At 47.3% G+C, this 18385-nt stretch overlaps 1 protein-coding gene across 4 annotated transcripts in view; it reads right to left on the bottom strand.

The window, feature by feature from the left end:
• The window catches only part of LUZP1 (leucine zipper protein 1), an 80575-nt gene extending 74513 nt beyond the window's left edge, over nt 1–6062 (bottom strand). For 2 of the 4 annotated variants that reach the window (XM_061184766.1, XM_061184763.1), the window contains exon 1: nt 5982–6056. The gene's annotated coding sequence lies outside the window, so the exon portion shown is untranslated. Of the gene's footprint in view, nt 1–5981 lie in introns of all 4 variants that reach the window. The other 2 variants (XM_061184765.1, XM_061184767.1) reach the window with 2 other exon arrangements.
• Between the last annotated feature and the right edge of the window lie 12323 nt (nt 6063–18385).

Below are 18385 nucleotides of genomic sequence, written 5' to 3'. Positions count from 1 at the left end.
TGAAATAATTAAACAGCATAAGAGAAGAAAAGGATAGAAGATAATGGAAATAAAGCTGCTGAATTGGGAATGTGGTCATTAAATATTTATTAAATACCTACTACATGTCACTCACTGTGTTAGGTACTAGATATACACTGGTGAACAAAGCAGATGAGTTCCCTGTTCCCATGAAGTCTAGTTGCGAAGACAGATAATAATCAGGCAAGCAGATACATCATTATAATTGTAATAGGTGTTATAAAGGGAGGCAACAGATGCCAGTTAATAGGGAATAACAGGAAAGGATTAGCAAGATAAAATGATGAGGGAAAGGGACTTCCCTGGTGGCGCAGTGGTTAAGAATCCGCCTGCCAATGCAGGGGACATGGGTTCGATCCCTGGTCTGGGAAGATCCCACATGCCACTAGAGCAACTAAGCCCGTGCGCCACAACTACTGAGCCTGCACTCTAGAGCCCACGAGCCACAACTACTGAGCCCGCGTGCCACACTACTGAAGCCTGCGCACCTAGAGCCCGTGCTCCACAACAAGAGAAGCCACCGCAATGAGAAGCCCACGCACCACAACAAAGAGTAGCAACTAGAGAAAGCCCACGCTCAGCAACGAAGACCCAAGAAGCCCACGCACCACAACAAAGAGTAGCAACTAGAGAAAGCCCACGCTCAGCAACGAAGACCCAACGCGGCCAAAAATAAATAAATAAAATTTTTTTTTTTTTTTTTTAAAGTGATGAGGGAAAGTATCTCTGAATCATAAGCTGAAGCTTGAAGGAGGAAGCCAAAGAGCAGGGGAGAGAGTATTCAAGAGAGAGCCACATGTACAAAGGTCCTGAGGTAGGAAAGAACTTGTGTTTAAAAATAAATAAGCAGCTAGGGTGACTGAAGCATAACGGACCGTGAAACTAACATAAGACGTTGGTACATAGGGGCCAGGTTATACAAGGCATTATAGGCCAAGATAGAGTTTGAATTTTATTCCAAGCCCCAAAGAAAACCATTAAAAGTTTCTGCATACTCACATTGTTGAATAAAAGAAGCCAGACCCAAGAGTATATGCTGCATGATTCCATTTTTACAAAAGTACAAAAACTGTTTGTAAAAACATTGTTTTTACAATGTTTTGTACTTTTGTAAAAATGTTTTACAAACATTTTTACAAAAGTACAAAAACTGATCTATGCTGTTAGAAGTAGTCAGGATGGTGATTACCCTGGGTGGGTGGAAAGGCAGCAAGAACCCAAAGGGAACTCAACAGGGGCTTCTAGGTCCTGGCAATGCTGTTTCTTGATCTGGGTGCTGGTTACGTGAGTATATTCAGTTTGTGAAAAAAATCATCAAGTTGTACACTTATGTGTACTTTTCTACATATAAATATTATATACTTCAATTAAAAGTTGTAAAAATTTTTTTAATTTTTTGCAAGTTTTTAGTAACATATGTTTTAAAAATATTACTCTGTCCAGATAAAATGGGAACAGAGGAGCACATGCAAATATGGAAGGACTTGATTGACATATTAACCTGGTGGAAGCTTTCAGATCCATATAAAAGAGGAGGAGCTTTTTCATAAAATAAGTCAAGCAGCCAGTGAATACAAAGTACCATGTTTATAGAGAATAAATGCTGGGTCTAGAAAGGGAGTTATACAATAAAGGATGAGCTATAAATTCCTTTGAATGTGAGAAGGTATCTCTAGAAATTAAAAAAGGAATAGATGAAAACAGCAATGCCTAAAAAGGTGAGCCATGCTCGTTATCTTTTAGCTTATATTTTAATATGGTATTTAAGGTGAGCCATGCTCATTATCTTTTAGCTTATATTTTAATATGGTATTTAAGGTGAGCCATGCTCGTTATCTTTTAGCTTATATTTTAATATGGTATTTTCAAGCTCTTCGCTTGCCACCCTAACTCCAATACAACAGTGTAATGAAACGGAAAGATCCTAAACTTGAGCATCAATCACATCTGAGCTGAAACCAATGGTCTGACCCTCACAGCTCCGACAGTAACTGCTCTGAGCCCAGCTCCCCCATGTATAAAGAAGATAATGACTACCTCATAGTTGTTATTTTCTCTCTATCACCACCCAAAATGTTGAATTGGTAGACTGGTATTTTAATTTAATTATCATTTCCTAATGGTATATGGAGGGCCGATGGTTGATGGGTTTCCATTCTCAACATTCATAGGTGGGAGAAGAGGATTATGTAAGAGTCAACATATAGATATAGAATGAATAAAGAAAAACGAGAAAGGGACTTCCCTGGCAGTCCAGTAGTTAAGACTCTGAGCTTCTATTGCAGGGGGCACAGGTTTTGGTCCCTGATCGGGAAACTAAGATCCTGCATGCCACGTGGCACGGCCAAAAAAAAGAAAAATGAGGAGTCAAAGATAAAACTGGGGCTTCTTCTAGCAGGTCAGATACAGCAGTTTCAAGCATTTTCTAAGACAGGGACTTGAGCTGAAGCAGATTGGGACAGGTTCAGTGACTTCAGAAATTATGAGAAGGAGAAAATAATCTCTGTTTTCCCAGCAAGACACAATTCTTACCTAATGTATTCCCTTTGTGGAATATTAGCTAAAACAAGTTAGAGATTAACACTAAGGATATTCTGTCATAGGTGGAAGGGCAAGGCCTTTAATCATTTTATAGCATCCCCACCCTTAAGAATTATTTGAACAACCATATTGTGTAAAGCACTTAAGTATAGCCAAAGATGTTAAGTTTTATATTTCAAGAGCTACTGTTTCAAAAAAGAAACAAAAATAGAAATTCAAGTTGTTAATAAATCTTCGGGTAATTTTTATTTTCCCCACAGTGTATCCCCTATCCTAAAAAGTAATGAAAACCCGGTTCCTCATGAATTTATCTTTCTGCTGATCTGACAAGTGTCCTCATCTCTACCTCTCTTACTCTTCTCATGCACCTCACCATTAGATACCTAAGGTTTCCCTGTTTCCTACAAAGTTGGCAGACTGACTCTCTAGTATTCACTCTGATCTCACCAGTATTGATTCCGAACATAGAAACTTCACAACATTCCCAACGATCACTCTGCTAACCAACACCTAAGAGATAACACACAGTTTAAACAAATGAGGGCAGTTGTGGTGATCACACAACTGTATGCATTTGTCAAAACTCATTAAACTGTACACTTCAGGTTGGTGAATCTTATCGTATGTAAATTATACCTCAATAAAGCTGATTTTTTTAAAGAGAATGAATGCATTCATTCATCCAGCAATATTTACTGAGCATCTATTATGCGCATCAAAGTTTATACCAAATCTTTCAGCTTGACTACTTGGGTCCTACCTGTATTAAATGTGTGTGCTCTACTCATAAACTAACACTGTCCCAAAAAGCCGTGTTCCATGAAAAATGGTTCCATTTCTGATTATGAATGTCTCCTTAATGATGCCCTCTACAGCAGAAGGACCATTAGCTATCCATCATCTTCCATTACATAAATGAAATCTATGCTCTTTATTGTAATACAAATGCTTCCATCATAAGAAAAAAATTAAGCACCTAAGCATATAGAACATACCTCTACCACAGCCTTATATGTTTGTCTTTCTATCAAAAAAATTAGAATATCTCAAAAGCTTACTGATAACATTGCTGGAAGAAAAGGTAATATTATTGGGGAACAGACTTAATTGACTCATTTTAGCATCCATAGTGACCCAGTGGCTGAGTCAAAGGCCTGGAAACTAGGCCTCCTGGCTCCCAACCCAATATGCAGAGTGGACCTTAGAAACAGACTTGGGTTTGAATTCCAGCTCCACTTCTTACTAGTTGTATGCATACACTTAGGAAAGTCACCCTCAGTTTGCTCATCTGTGAAACAGGGATGCCAACTACCACCTCACAACATTGTTGTGAAGACTATATGAGAACTATACCACGTAGCACAATTACTGGGCACAGAGTAGGCAACTCAACAATATTAGTTCCCTTTCTTGGTCTTAAATATTTAAGAGTAAGAAAATATCTATTAATCAAGGCTAATTCACAATCCCTATTAGTAATCACAGGACAACAATGAACCTGTATTTGCTCCTTGTTCATACTCTAGATCAACTCCCTTCCCATCCCACCGTTTCCAGTTTTTCAAACTTCAGTTACTATGTTTAGAAGTGATTTAATTTTAGAAACCTGGAAAATTCTTCTGAGTAAATTGAGCAAAACCTTCATCTGCCCCAAGGGGAATTCTGAGCAAAATAATTATTTCTAACAAGAAAAGAATTTTTTTCTATGGGGGTTATTCAATTTAACCACATGAATGCCGCCAAAGCTGCACGCAAAGTAACAGAAAGCCGTCTGGAACACACCGTATAGATTCTCCGAAGGGAAACATCCCCCTAAAATCCAAACACCTCCCTCCCTAATCTTAGGTAGTAAAATCTTAATAGGTGATCTGAATTCCCCCGGCTCTGACACCAGTCCAACTCCTTAGGCCAGAACTGCAGCAGTCCGTAAAACGCCCTGAATAAACCCCACCTCTCAAAATACCCGCAAAAGGCAGGCAGGTCCAGATAGTATTTTCTCCTTAATGGACAGATTAAACACTAGAAGCACAATTCCTTTCCCAAGGTCATCCAAGTCAGTGAAGGTGCGACGGAGAATCTGCAGTCTCTTGGGCTTTCTGGAGATCATACTGCAGGGATTCTTTTTTTTTTTTTTTTGTTAAGTGGGGGCTGCCTATTCTCTTCCCCTCTCCCACCCTCAAGTGTGAGCACTGGTCTCGGCATTTCCGAAACAAGCCACAACAAGCTCTGCAGTGTTAGGAAAGGGGCTGACGCGATGAAGAAACAGATGCTCCAAAGCAAGATGGTCTTTCTCGGCTCGCAGAGCCTCCTCCAAGGTTATTAACAGAAACCGCAGGCACCCCAGGGAGCTCTACAGCGGGTTCCGAACCCCCAGCCCGGTCGCTCCGGGACGCCAGGTTCCCCTCAGCAGCCCTCGCAGCCCGAGGCCACCGGCCCCAGAAACCGCACTTCATTCCAGCGCTCCGGGAAGCCATGGCTCTTTCCCCGCCCGGGCAGGGGTGGGGGCGCGCAGGGAGGCGGGCCGCTCGCGCTGCGGAAAGTTCACCGCGGCTGCGGGCGGGGGCGGCCCCGACCCGGCTCGCCCGCGTCCCCCAGCAGATTCCACCATTAATTAGTCCTAAGGACTGTCTACTGGCAACTTAAACAAAGCGAATGCCTCGAATTCCTTCCCGGCCCAGCGGTCTGGCTGCGAGACCAGCATCGGCCGGGACGCGGGCTGGCGCTGCGGGCGGACAGCTGCGGCGGCCGCGGCGCGACCCCCTCCTCGCCCATCCCGCGTCCCCGCCGCCGGGCCCCGCAGCCCGGCCCGCACGCCAGCCTGAGCGCTCCCAAACCTCCCTCCTCCTCCTCCTTCTCCACCTCTCCTCCTCCTCCTCCTCGGGAGCTCCCGGGCTCTTCCTGTAAGATCACTTCCTTCCTCCCCGGGTGCCCACGGGCCCCGCGCAGCCCCCTCCCCGGCGGTCCCGGCCCCCCGCCCGGCCGCACCGCTCCCCGCCCCCACCGGGCCCCGCGCGCCTCCCCACCCCCCAACTCCCAAACTCGACCCTAAAACTCTCCTCCGCTCAGCTCTTGGCCCCAAACATTTCTCCTCAGATTCTCGCTCCCACCAAGAAGTCTCTCAGAACCTTCCCTCCCCCTTCAAAGGAAAAATCTCCAACTCCAAAAGAATTCTCAAGGTCTCTCTCCAAAGATCTCCCTTTCCGAGCTCCTTCTCCGAAATTCCGCTCAAACTCTACCCCCACCTCAACTCCACACCCCCCCAGCCCTCGCCGGGGTGCGCCCTCCGGTTCTGCCCGGTCACCCCTGGGTGCCCCGACCCCTTGGCGGGGCAGGCCGCCTCCTCCGGGCGTCCTCCTCTCTCCGCCCGCCCGCCCGGCCTCCCGCGCCGCGCTCCCGCCACCTCCCCGCAGACTCCTCACCTCGGCGGCTACGGCCCGCGCTCCCGCCCGCCAAGGGCTCCGGCGCTCGGCTCCCGGCGGCCGGCGCCTCCTCCGGCTCCCAAGACTGACAATGAGGGGCGGAGCCAGAAGGTGACGTCAGCGTCCTGGGAGGCGGGGTCTTTGTGGGGGCGGAGCTGATGGACGGTCCCGCCCCCTTTGTCTTCTCCCCCTTCCCGGGACTTGGACTTTTCCAAGTTTTTATCGCCTGTCTAGCTAGGTGCCCAGGTCCTGTGCTACGCGCGGTGGAAAATCGAAATGGAAGACAAGACGTCCTGCTTTCAAAAGGGGCACTCTCAGGGGATTGTGGGATTAAATGAGATAATCCATGTAAAGGTATTTAGCCCAAGGCCTAGTATGGAGTAATCCCTCAAAAAATACTATTTCTATTACTCAGCAAAGTGTGGAAAAGGAGCTCAGCTTGAACTCAGGAGGCATGAGTTCGAGTCCCCAGCTCTGCTATTAATTCCATGTGTGATCCTAGACAAGTCCTTTGCCATCTATGTTCCCTCCTTTTGCCTTCTTTAAAATGGGAAGGGGCGGACTTCCCTGGTGGCGCAGTGGTTGGGAATCTGCCTGCCAATGCAGGGGACACGGGTTCGATCCCTGGACCTGGAAGATCCCACATGCCGCAGAGCAGCTAAGCCCGTGCGCCACAACTGCTGAGCCTGCGGTCTAGAGCCGGTGCTCTAGCAGCGAGAGTAGCCACCGCAGTGAAGAGTAGCCCCTGCTCTCCGCAACTGGAGAGAGCCCGCGCGCAGCAACGAAGACCCAACACAGCCAAAAATAAATAAATGAAATAAATAAATTTATTAAAATTGGAAGGGGCAATGACCAGATGATCTCAAAGGGCCCGCCAATAACTCTATGACATTTTCCTGTGGACCTACTATGTGCAAGGTACCTAGAGCCCAGAGAAGGGAGGGGGGGCCTTTGAAGAGAGCCCAAGACCCAGATCCAGCATGGTACAGAACACAGCTCTAGACACTCTCCCCTCAGATGCCCTCCCACATACTGACACAGGGTTGCATTCACAAGCCCGGACACAGATGCTCTGAGGGCTGCTTCCTCTTTGACTGCAGCAGCATAGCTGGTCTCTTGAGACATCTCTTGTGTAAGCTCCTTATTGCCTATGGAATAAAGGCCAAATGCCTGGCCTGGTGTGATCTCTTCCTACCTTTACACACACACACACACACACACACACACAAAGTTTATCCAAACTTCCCCTAGCACACCCACTGCTTTCCCACATCTGCGCATTGCTCATGCTCTTCCCTTGCTGTCTCTTCTCAGTTTACAACTCTTCCTAGTTTCCCCCAGCCAGAAGCTGACTCTCCCTGCTCTGAATACCCAAGGCATTGTGTTAACTCTCATGTGGGCATGAACACATTTTAACTTGTGTCAAACTGACCTCCCCTTTGTTTCTTAGCACTTCCTCACTTCCTTGAGGTCAGAGCCCACACATGTTTGTGGAGCTCAGGTTCTGATGCCAGAAAACCCTGGGATTATATACCCGTGTTCTGGCCCGTACTAGCTGTCTTTGAGCCTCATTCTCCTCATCTGTAAAATGGGCATATTAATACAGTCCTTGTGGTGTTTGGTTTAAAATTACATAAGACACTGTGTGGAAAGCACCAGGCACAGTTTTCCACAAACGATGTAGCTGTCATTCTTCTTTTCATTCTTTTTTTTTTAATTTTATTTATTTATTTATTTTTGGCTGCGTTGGGTCTTCATTGCTGGGCGCGGGCTTTCTCTAGTTGCGGCGAGCGGGGGCTACTCTTCCTTGCGGCGCGCAGGCTTCTCACTGCGGTGGCTTCTCTTGTTGCGGAGCACAGACTCTAGGCATGTGGGCTTCAGTAGTTGTGGCATGTGGGCTCAGTAGTTGTGGCTCACGGGCTCTAGAGCGCAGGCTCAGTAGTTGTGGAGCACAGGCTTAGTTTCTCCGCGGCATGTGGGAACTTCCCGGACCAGGGCTCGAACCCATGTCCCCTCCATTGGCAGGCGGATTCTCAACCACTGAGCCACCAGGGAAGCCCTTCATTCTTCTTATTGTTATTATCATCAATATTATGTCTAGTTCCTAACACCAGATAGCATCCCTAGTGATAATCCACCTAATCATTTCGTAGTGGAAGACTGTGAGGTGCTGAGAGAGGAAGAGGCTCACTGAAAGGGGCCCTGCAGAGCATTGCCATTGGAATAGAAACTGCAGTTTCTAGACCCCAAGTGGATTCTGCAGAGTCACAGCTGATACCCCAGAGTGTCTCTGTCACTCAGCCCCCCTCCAGGTTGGGGACGCCTTCGAGTTCTCATCCTTTGCAGCAGAGCTGACCCGGTTCTCCCTTGTGCCTCTCTCCTCTCGTTTTCCTTACAGAGAGATGGATCTGTGTTAAACTGCCCTTGGCAACTCCGCAGTCTTCTAGCAGAACTGCAGCAAGGCACTGGGAGTTTCCATAGTGCTGGCCTGTGGGAAGAGGGAAAGGGCTTTGGGGTTCTGATTAATTTCCTGCGAGGGGGGACAGGCAAATGGCTGTTCTGAATTGCCTGGGCTGGTCCTCAAGAACCCCTAACAAATCGCAGCTTATTTCTAGAATAAGAGATTCAAAAATTCAACTTCCCATGAAAGGAAGGCATGGCCACAGGATTGCTGCAGGCAAAGAAAGGGCCTTTACTGAGTCCCTGCTATATGCTGATTCCAAGCATTGCAGACACTTGGAAGAGAGAACCCAGGACATACAGGGGAGGTTCTGAAGACAGAACCTTCTCTCTGCGACCCATGAACCGATCAGCCACTTATTAATTCATTCAGAGCAAAAGCCTTGGCACAGGACAGATCAGGATTCAAATCTCAGCTCCATTACTTACCAGCTGTGCGACCTTGGGCTTTCAAGTCTCTGCACCTCAGTTTCTCATCTGAAAAATGTGAATAACAATAGTACTTATTTCATTCAGGGGCTGTGAGGATCAAATGAAATAACATGTGAAAGAGCTTAGTTCAGAGCCTGGCACCTAGTTCATGCCAGGATATGGTGGCTGCTGTTACTATTCCAACATGGCCTCCCAGTAAGGCCTCTCATGTGCTGGCCTCTGGACTGGAGGTAATAGTCCCAACCATAAGAAGCTCATTTGGTAAAAGGAATGGAATAGATTTTCATGAATAGGCAAGAAAAGGTGTCTACTGGGTATTGTTAAATTAAAAAAAGAGTAAGAGTAAGTTGCAGAATTACAGAAGTAGTAGGATCCCATAATTATAACTTATATGCTTAGTATATGCATTACAAAATGGAGACTATAGGAAACTAAATACGATGCCTTCACCTTTTTTCCTTTCTTTTTGTTTTGCTTTTCTTTGCGTGTGTGTGTGTGTGTGTGTGTGTGTGTATAGCAGGAATTTTCAAAAAAGACTCTACTGAATGCTAAGAGGGAGAAAGAGGATGAAGACACAGCTACAAGGTGTATCAGCAATGGGCATCTGAACCAACTGTTCATACGCCATAGAAAATTCTACAGGTTCCATCTCATTCTTCATGGCATTCCAGGGAAAGCCCCAGCCCAGACAATTCTCATCTTCTCCCGCCTCCCCAGCCCTTAGCTGCACTTGAACTTTCAATGGTATAGCCAGAGGCAAGACTCTGAACAGAACTCCCAGGAACCATAGCAAGGCCAGTAGGAGAGACCTTTAAACAGGAAGAATCTTTTTTTGCTCCCTGTCCTGTGCCCCATCCCTACCTCCCAAGGAGTAACAATCTGACAGCATCTTATGGCTACAGTGCCTAAACCTGCCTGCACTTTCATTTCTCCTCATTATATCTTTCTGCAATTTAAATTTTTTTACAAGGAGGATGTATTACTTGGTCATCAGAAAAAAGGCAGTAAAGATGTATATAATAAGAAAGCTAACCAAGCCCGCGCTGGTTCACTTTTGTTGGTTTCCAAACAATAAATTAGAACAATGTGGTTGAGGCCAATGCTTAAGTCTCACAGGAATCATAGAAAGTAAGAGTGGGAAGGGATAGAATCACCCTCAATTTCTCCTACCACACCCCAAATGGCCTAATTTTAAGTCCTCTCACATTTCAGACCACCCACCAACACATGTATTTCATTCATTCATTCAACAAACACTTATGGATCCTTTACTATAAACCAAGCATCATATAGGTTATGAAGGTCATTATTCCTATCTTGCAGATTAGAAAAACAAGGCTCAAGGAGGTAAAGTAAACTGCCCAAAGTCTCACATCTATTGGGATCTAAACCAAGACCTTCACAACATCAAAACTCAATTCCTAAAGGGTGAGGGCTAAATTCCAAAGTGAGTGTGCTGTGCACTTAGGCAGCCATGATCGCTGGGTGGCCTCGGGCAAGTCACTGAACTCTTCCCAGCAGCAGTTTCCCCATCTCTGTGGAGTAAGGACATACCTGGATATTTTACGTAAGTTAAGCACTTTGTAAGTTGTAACACATAATTCAAAGGGAAGTCGTTATATCAGCTCTTCTGAGACTGATTCTCACTCATCTTTGGATCTCTTGGTGCTTTCCCCATTAGTGTTTATCCCCATTAGTGTTTATCCCCATTAATATTTATCCCCCATTAACACATTTAGGACAGTCTTCCTTGCACAAACTCATATTATACCCCCCACTAGCCTGGGACCTCCTCGAGGAGTGGAACAATGCTTATTCGTTTCTAATTCCTTTCTGCCCCTAGTGCAGTGTCTGGCAGTCCCTCCATTCCTTCACTCTTTTTTTTATTTCATAACAAATGACTGAGAGCCTAACATGTGTAAGACAGCAAAGGTCCCTGCCTTCTTAGACCTTAAGACTGGTGGGGTGGAGAGACAAGAAAATATTAAGCACAGTTAACTACTTCATTAATTAACTGCATTAAATCTCACAAAGTGGAACTTCCCTGGTGGCGCAGTGGTTAAGAATCGGCTTGCCAATGCAGGGGACACGGGTTCAATCCCTGGTCCGGGAAGATCCCACATGCCATGGAGCAACTAAGCCCGTGCGCCACAGCTACTGAGCCTGCGCTCTGGAGCCCGCGAGCCACAACTACTGAAGCCCGGCGCCTAGAGCCCGTGCTCTGCAACAAGAGAAGCCACCGCAATGAGAAGCCTGCACACCGCCATGAAGAGTAGCTCCCACTCACCACAAGTAGAGAAAGCCCGCACACAGCAACGAAGACCCAACGCAGCCAAAAATAAATTTAAAAAAAAAATAAAAATCTCACAAAGTATCAGCCCAGGTGCAATGAGAGCTTGGGGGATGTGTTGTGGGGACCTAAGTGAATCCAGGATATAGGGAAGGCTTCCTAGAGGAGGTGGTCTTGAGGCTCAGAGACGTTAAGAAATTTGTTCAATGTCACACAGCTGTTGAGTGGAAAAGCTGGGATTTTAACCCAGAACACCTGATTCCACACCCATATTCTTCTACTAGACAACACTGTCTTTTATCTCCTCCCTCCTATTCTTCCCTGGTTCTTATTGGTGAAAGGGAGCAAGGTCTGTCTAACACGGGATGCTCAAAAGCAATGTTTTTCCCAGATTGGGGGATCAGGGCCCCCTTTGAGAATCTGGTGAAATCCATGAAACATCTCCCATGTATACATGTATACAGACAGACCGACAAAGTTTTGCCTGCAATTTCAGGGTTCATAGGCATCCTGAGGCCCAGGTTTAGAACTCACACCATGGGGACCATAGGACTTTATAGTGAGATGCTCAGAACCTCAGAAAGAGATACCAGGGCCCCATGGGGACCTCAAATTCAGAGACAGACCCCAGGATTCTATAAAAAGATTCTCAAGATCCAGGCGAAAGGTCCTGGGATCCTGTAGAGACCCCAAGTCCTTCCCCTGCAGAGACTTTAAGATGCCACATAGATTGCAGAGGAGGCTCAGGCATGGACAAAGCTGGTGTCCCCACAGGGGAACCCATGGGCGTTGGAAAGCTATGGTAAGACCTTTCTTGGGTCACTGACACCTTTGAAACTGAGGAAAAATGCAACACACAAGATGCTGTACACAAAATCAAGGCGTTCACAGACCTCTAGGAGGCCATCAGTAACCCCCAGAATCTGGCCTCCTGTTCTTGGGCCTCCACAAGAACCTGAAGCCCCTCAAGAACCTGGACCAGGACCACAGACTCAAGGCACAAACTCTAGAGTCAAACAGACCACGGGTCGAATTCTGGCCCTGCTGTTTACTAGCCATGACCTTGGGCCACTCACCTACAAACCCTCAGGCCTCAGCGTCTCACCTCCCAAAAGAAAGGGTCGGACACCTCTCCCTCCCCAGTCCAGCCCCCGCGGCGTGGGCTCCGGGCCCGGTGGGGCGTAGGCGCCTTCGGGACCCAGCCTCTCCGCTCCGGCGCCCGGGAGGGACCGGGGCTGTAGCACTTTCCTGCAATGCTAATGGGCCGACTGCAGCGGGAGTGCGGGCGGCGCGGGAGGCGGCGCGCTTGCCGCAGTGACAGCGCCGCGCCGCGCCGCGCCCCCGCGGGCCTGGGAAGCCGGCGGGGCCGTTCCCACCCGCCGGGCAGGGCGTTCCCGCCGGCCGGCTTCCTGCAGTCGGGGGCAGCGGAGGGGGGAGGCGCGGAGGGGCCGCGGGGCCCGGCAGGCCTGGTTCCTGGCTTTCTCTCCACGTTTCCTGAGCAGGACCGGCCGGGGGATGGGACCCAGCACAAACGTCCTTCCTGGGAGCGCAGCCAGGAAATCGCGTCCTGGTTCGCTCAGGTTCCTCCTCTGTCCGGGACGGTGCCGATTGCGGTCCGTAATCTTCTCGTACTTACCCACTGGGTGTGATGCGACCCGCTTACCGCTTCGGGAAGCTGAGAGATGAAAAGGCAGACCCCAGACCCTACAACACAGCAAGATTCCAACCCCGTGATGGAAGTTAGTTCCATCCTACGGATGAGAAAACTGAGGCTTGAAAAATTGAAGTGACTTACCCAAGGCCTTCATAAAAACATTACTGTAAATAAAATAAAGTGTTCACTACCTACCAGGCGCTGTGCTACAAATGCTCTAAAATGTAATTGTACCATTGAGTCCTCAGAACCTATGAAGATAACTATTGTCCCTATTTTATAAATGAGGAGACTGAGAACCAGAGAAGCCAAGTGGCTTCTCCGATGTCTCACAGCTAGGAATTAAACGCCAGTCTCCTGTTTCCAGAGCTCAGGCCATTCCACTATCCTGCGTCCCAGATGTCCTATTTCAACTCATTACAGTGAGTAACCTGAGAATCAGAACCCTGTCTCCTTTGTCTTTGGGTCCCCCAAACCCCACTTGGAACTTGACACAAAATAGGCACTCGGAGATGACTCTGGAGCCTAGCACAGAAGCTCAAAGTTAGAAGGACTAGTAGGAGGCATCTAGCCTGACTCCTTCTAGAGCCTTCAGCCAAGTGAAAATTCAGCCTCTGCTTCAATACTTCCTGTCATGATGAACTCTCTCTCTCCCATCATAATCCATTCCCCTGTTGGACAAATATGTTTGGTCTAAAATGTAAATACTTCATTTTGCTCGTGGTTCCTTGTAAACACAGGAAGAACATTTCCCTCCTCTTGGGCATAATACACACCGCATGGTATCCTTAGCCATTTTATAAGGGTTCAATAATTTTAAGTCCTTGTGAACTGGAACAATGCCAGCTATTTACCAGAGCTGTTCTCCTTTCATGTGTAGAGTTGTTTCAGAGCAAAGCAGCCAGCCCAGACTACATTTTCCAGCACCTCTTGCAACTAAGCACGTGACAATGGGATATGGGCAGAGACAATGTGTGCCGTGTCCAGGCCAAATCCAAGTTAAGAACTATGTATGCTTTCTCAAAGCTCTCTCATTTCTCTCCCATCTGCCAACTGGAGCCAACACCACGTGAACCTGGGAAACCACATGTTGAACACAGCAGAGCCTTGGTCAGGCTGGGTTTCACTCAAGTCGCTTGACTGAATGGTACCCACATTGAACCAACTTCTATTTAGTGTTTAGGCATTGAGATCTCAGGATTTCTCTATTACGGCAGTTAGCATAACATAACTAACACTGGGACCAACTTGGGTTCATTGTTATGTCCTCCACCTCACAAAGCATGATGTTGGTCACAGAAAAGTTGCTCAAAAGACATCCATCGGGCTTCCCTGGTGGCGCAGTGGTTGAGAATCTGCCTGCCAATGCAGGGGACACGGGTTCGAGCCCTGGTCTGGGAAGATCCCACATGCCGTGGAGTAACTGAGCCCGTGAGCCACAACTACTGAGCCTGCGCGTCTGGAGCCTGTGCTCCGCAACAAGAGAGGCCGCAATAGTGAGAGGCCCGCGCGCTGCGATGAAGAGTGGCCCCCGCTCGCCGCAACTAGAGAAAGCCCTCGCACAGAAACGAAGACACAAAACAGCCAAAAATAAATAACTAAATAAATAAATTAAAAAAAAAAAAAAGACATCCGTCTAGCACCGACTGTGTCCCCCTGGTTCAGCTAGGCAGAAATAGTCTGTTCATCTCACTGATGCATTATGTCCTGTCTATTCCAAAAAGGGTTTTGCGTTGCAGCTGCAAGCCTATTTGATGGATAATTAAAGAGCAAGAATCAAGGAGTAATGAAAGCCTGGACCAAAGGACAGTGGAGAAGGAGAGAAAAAAGGTGAAAAATTGACTAATAATAGCAGAAATGCTAGGTCAAGTTTTCTAAGGACAGCAACTGTGACAGAACAAAAACCATGGCTCTGAGTTTCCTGGCAGTCAAAGCAAAGAGGGAAACAGGATGAGTTACAAATTATATGGGAAGTAGTAAGCATGTGATTAAGCACACAAACCCCAGAGCCAGACTGTGCTGTTTTGAAGCCCAACTCTACCACTTACTAAGGCAGTTATTTAACTTCTATGTGCTTCTGTTTTTCATCTGAAAAATGGGGATGATATAATAATAATACCCCTCTCTTAGGGTCATTGGGAGGATTAAATGAGCCAAGGCATATTCAGTTCTTATAACAGGCCTGTCACGTGGTGAATTCTATATAAGAATTAGCTATTGCTACAGTCTGATTGGAAGAATCAGGTCAGTGATTTGGAAGAGACAATTTTTTCCCTGTACTAAACTCTCAGAGGTATGTATTATATAAGGGACCCCAACTAATACAATGGACTGTGCCTCAATCAAACTTATGATGACTGCTGGGCCCTGTATCCCATGGTCATTTCTCTTATTGGCTTTTGGTCCAGACAAGTCTTGGCATTCTACTCACTAGGTAACTCTGGGGGCAGATTGTTCGGGTGCCCTAAGTGCCTTTCTGATGACCTGTGCACAAGGCAGGTAAGTGTCGTGGGGACAAGCAAAGGGGCTGGTGTCAGACCCAGGTACATTTGTTAACCTCTTCAAGCCTCAGTTTCTTCATCCATACAGTGAAGACAATAACAAATAGTACCTACCTAAGAGAGTTGCTATAAAGATTACATGAAAGAATAGATACAAAACCCTTACCACAATGACCGGAACTATGGGAAGATTGTACTACACCAGCACTCACAAAATAAGGGAGAAACTGACAAAATTAAAATAAGGAATCTCACCTGAGACCCCTGGAGTACGGAGAATCATTTTTAATGCTTTAAAAATTGGAACAGATAAGACTCCGTGCTTCCACTGCAGGGGGCATGGGTTTGATCCCTGGTCAGGGAACTAAGATCCTGCATGCTGTGTGGCTAAAATAAATAAATAAATAAAGATAAAATTTTTTCAAAAAGTGGAACAGAAATGGTAATTTCCCCCGGAATGTGGCCCTGGGCTGACCAAAGCATCATTTCTTTGCTTCTGGCTGGAATTCCCTTGGCTTAATTCAGTGTGGTGTGCAGCCCAGGCTGGCCTGTTTTTGGAGCCACCCTGGCCTGATGAGGTGCTGCAGAGCCAAAATGACCACCGTGCCACAGCAAAAGACTGTTTTTGAGGGGAGTTGAGGACCGGAAGCTCCCCCTTGGGCTTCCATGTGTTGGGTGCTTCCTCGGTACCCAGCACTGCACTGAGCTTCACATATTACCTTGCCCTGACAACAGCTTCAAGGGGTGAGCCCTACTAGCAATCACATTTTATGGATGAGTAAACTGAATATCAGAGAAGCAAAGTGACCTGTCTAGGGTCACACCGCTAAGAACTGGCAAGGCTGGGACACGAGAGAGATGTATGTTTCTAACCATTAGACCACACTGCATCTTCCCTGCACCCTGGCCCAGGATCTTGTCTCTCTCATTAGCCTAGGCTGTCTGTTTTCCTCAAGGATCTTCTAGGAAACGCCCACTGTAGGGACCACCTTCTCCTCCTGTCTGGGCAGCCCCTTACCCTCTGAGAACTATCTCCTGGACAAGACAGACAAGTGTTAATGGTGTGCCTTAAGCTGGTCAGAAGCTCTGAGTGGATGGAAAACCCGCCACCATCTCCATCACCGAGTCCAGTCTCAGCTCTCATTTGCTCAGCCTCCTGGTTGGTCTCTCTCTCTGCCTCCAGGCTCCCCTGCCTCCAGGCTCCCCCACCTCCATTCCTCCCTTCACCTGCAGTCAGGGTGATGGCTCTCAACACTTACCTAACCAAGTCATCCCCCTTCTGAGTAACTTTCAGTAGCTCCCTATTGCTCCCAGGATAAAGTTCAAAGTCAATCATTTGGTATAGCCCTCAAGGCCCAGCCTACTTCTCCAACCCTCTCTTTGCTCTCAGGCATCCTTGGCCCCCATGACCCCAAACATTCATAGTTCCCAGCCCCAGAGCCTTTGCACATGCGGTTCCTGTGCGATGTGAGGTGAACGAGCTGCCAGGCCTAAGCTGTGCTGTGAGACTGTCAGATTCCATTAACCTCATCTTCTCCCTGCCCTCTAACAGAGACGTCTCTGCCAGCAGGAGTTGCCCACCATCCACCTGGAAAAGGGACCAGTCAGGAAGAGGGCATAAGCAACTCGGGCTCTGTGTAGAGCCCTGGGAAATGAGGACCTTATCTTGCATCCACTCTATGTGTTGGAAGCTAGGTGTCAAGAGGTGACATGATAAAGCAGCAATGGGGAGCTAGATTTCCTACCAAGTCTGCATGACGCCTGTATCCAAGTTTTTAACAATTCCCCAAGGCAATCTCCTTATTTGAGGCAGAATTCACCTCTGTATATGTATACAATGTATACAGTTGCCTGAGTGCTGTCCCAAAGCAGGCAGTCTTCCCACCTCATTATTCCCACTTGCTAGGAATAATTGCTCTGAATGAGGAAGGCGCCCACTCATCGTTGATTCCTGTGCCTTTCTCTGGTGCCCCTGTGCCACCTGGTGGGCATACCTGGAATAGACCAGGATTTCTGCCGACAGCTCTGAGGAAGGAAGCCTAGGGTAGGTGCCCTTAGCCAAATTCTCCAGGGTGGCATTTTCATCTCAGTCTACATTCCCCTCTGAGACCCCAGGGCTCACCTGTGCCTGAGGTCCTGAAAAAGGCAGAAGCTGATTCTGTCTCACTGTGGAATCTTGGGTCTGTCACGGCCGCTCTCTGGGCTCAGGTTCCTCATCTATAAAAAAGGACCTGAAGAAATTGGGCCCTACCAGCTCTGACATTCTAGGATCTGTGTCTAAAGTTCATTAAGCGGGAACTTCCCTGGTGGTACAGTGGTTAAGAATCCGCCTTCCAATGCAGGGGACGCGGGTTCAATCCCTGGTCAGGGAACTAAGATCCCACATGCCGCGGGGCAACTAAGCCCACGCACAACTACTGACCTCGCACGCCTCAACAAGAGAGCCGGCGTGCGGCAAACTACAGAGCCCACGTGATCTGGAGCCCGCATGCCACAACTAGAGAGAAGCCTGTGCACAGCAATGAAGACCTGACGCAGCCAAAAAACTGAAAAAGAAAAAGAAAATAAATTTTAAAATAATAATAATAATAAATAAAGTTCACTTAAGTGACTTGTGGCTCTGCCTCCTTCTTTAGCTCAATGGGAAGGATGTAAATTCCAGGAGGGCAGGGAAGTTGCTGGCTTATTCACTCTCTATCACAAGTGTATGGGGCAGTGCTTCAAACATAGATGCTTTACTGGGTTTGAGGCTGTATTAATAGAAGCACTGTATGTACAATGAAGGAGGTGATACTCCTGTCCATGTCTGGAGTTCCGAGTTCCATTTGGGATCAGAACTTTGAAAGGGACATGGAGAAAGTGTAACTCATTCATAGGAGGATGAAGAAAATAATAGCTGAAAGGGGGACCACAAAACTACACAGTATGGGGGAACAGTTGAAGGAGCCAGAATATTGAGTCTGGTATAAAAAAGACTCATGGGGTACATGCATCTTCCTTCAAATATCTGAAGAGGGCATCTGGGGAAAAGAAATGGGAGAACTAGGAATTAGGGTTGTTACTTTAA

This window comes from Eubalaena glacialis, chromosome 3 (assembly GCF_028564815.1).
Source record: "Eubalaena glacialis isolate mEubGla1 chromosome 3, mEubGla1.1.hap2.+ XY, whole genome shotgun sequence".
NCBI classification, from domain to species: Eukaryota; Metazoa; Chordata; class Mammalia; order Artiodactyla; family Balaenidae; genus Eubalaena; species Eubalaena glacialis.
Note: the sequence above shows the minus strand (reverse complement) of the source record. Positions and strands in the feature narration are given on the sequence as shown.